Raw genomic sequence first — 2093 nt, 5'->3', positions numbered from 1 at the left:
GTGTAATAATTAAAAGATGAGTACATAATGACTATCTTCAATCTAGGTGTGCTTGCTCCAAGGTCCTGATGTAGTACATGCTGGCACATTGGGGGACATGCATGGACCTGAGGTATCATTAATTGTTTTTCCTGCTACAGTATGATGGGTCACAATGTCTGCTTTATGTGTTGATCAGCCCAGTATTTGGTTAAAAGGAACACAGTACATGGCCATACTTTTGTAAGGAATTTTAAAATGCTAAAATATACTCTTGGCAGATATTTTCCAACCACAATACAATCCACCTTGTCAGCATTCATCCATAAAAAAAAAAGCAGCGGGGACCCAGAACAATGTGATATTGCTAAGACACTACACTGGGTGGCAGTGTGTACTTCTCTTTGTTCTCCTTTACAGTCAATAGCCAGTGACAAGCGCTGTGAAATTAACATATCCTGCTGCAATGACAACAAGCCCAACAGCTGTTAGCAATCCCCCACTGCAAACAATTTCCTCTCATCTATATAATATACAGTATATAATACACTTTCAACAACACCAAGTTTTAAAGTGGAAGTGGCATCAGCTCTCACTTGCAGTACACTTATATGAACTAAAGAGAATAAGACACATGTAATGATGTAACATTCCTAGCTATTACCTAAGGTTTTATAGTGTTGCTTATCCACAACAAAGCATGGTATATAGACACACACACACACACACACTAAACTTTCTGAAGCCCCACACATTTCACATTGACACTTTGCCTGCTCTTGTTTAATTCCATAATTACCCTGGCAAAGGTTTTCTCATCACAGCCCATAATTGGTCTGCAAGCCCTGATCACTACACACACTCACTGAACGGGAGATGTTTTAACAGATTAACTTACCTTTACGTAAGATAGACTCTGATTTTGGTGAAGCACTTTGACAGTGCAATGTCTGCAATAAGAATAGTCAAATAATTTAGCAAAGCAAACAAAAAAATTAAATGGAGAACTGAATAAAATGTTTTTGTTTCAAGTAACCAAGTAATCAACCCTTCTGACCTGTGTTTCCCCTTCTCTTTGTAGATCTTTGGTGAGAATGGATGGCTCAGTGAATCTTACTGCCTTACTGTTTTTTTCCATCTGTGTGCCGTACTGCAACATTGTGTAGGTTTGCCTGAAGCCAATGTTGTACAGGACAAACACTACTAAAGTGGAGTTATTTGTGCTACGTCCAGCTCAAACATGAGAAAGAAATCCAGTTATGTTTCCTTGGAGATTTAAGCCTAGTGCGTTTTATTTGACCTCCCGGTAACATTTACTCAGTAATACAGTATATATTCAGTAATGAACACCAAAAACTAGCAGTAAATAATTTATTGAATTGGGATTCAGATATCAGGCACAATTTCTCACAAATCACAGTTTATGTATAGTCCAGTTTTCAGACCGTTTCAGACACACACACACACACACACACACACACACACAAAGAGAGAGCTAGAGTCCATGTCATTCAGGAGCTGATGCATCTCTCATGTGGTATTTTAATTGTACTCTTATATTTAAGTGTGCATATTATTATTTTTTTTAAATAACCTTTTCTGGGATTTGGGGTTATTGTTATTTTGTGTCTCTGGTGCTTCCACACGCATACAAACTTGGAAAAAAAACTATCCATGCTGTTTTGAGTGAGATACGGGTTTCTGAATGTCCTCTGCCTTCAGTCAACAGGTGAGCTGTTCAAAACCTGCATCATCTGCGTCATTAGCCAAGACGAGGTGGCTAACTGTAGCATGCTGGCTTCACTCACAATGGCAAAACTCTGCTACAACACACACTAGTTCACCATAATCTACAAAAGAATTACTTATATGTACCTGTTCTGCATGTTTTCCACATGTGCACCTCTTTTAGAAGAAGTCTCCCAGGTAATCCTGCCTTGTACTGACCAAAGTTGGAGAAAAAGTTATCTGGCTAATGTAATCTTACCTAGCTACTGCACATGTGTGACTCCCAACAAAGATTGTAAAGAACTGAGTAACTTACTCTGTAGATAAAACAGAAACCCAAACACACAAGGTAAAAAAAGGATCTGCAGCAATGTGCAGTACAACAA

General features: G+C 38.5%; 1 protein-coding gene across 1 annotated transcript in view; it reads left to right on the top strand.

Moving 5' to 3' along the window:
- Positions 1-2093, top strand: part of LOC116703329 (fascin-2) — a 16259-nt gene that overhangs the window by 7702 nt on the left and 6464 nt on the right. The window lies entirely within an intron of this gene.

The sequence above is a fragment of the Etheostoma spectabile genome, chromosome 15 (assembly GCF_008692095.1).
Source record: "Etheostoma spectabile isolate EspeVRDwgs_2016 chromosome 15, UIUC_Espe_1.0, whole genome shotgun sequence".
NCBI classification, from domain to species: domain Eukaryota; kingdom Metazoa; phylum Chordata; class Actinopteri; order Perciformes; family Percidae; genus Etheostoma; species Etheostoma spectabile.
This window is presented reverse-complemented; position numbering and strand designations above follow the sequence as displayed.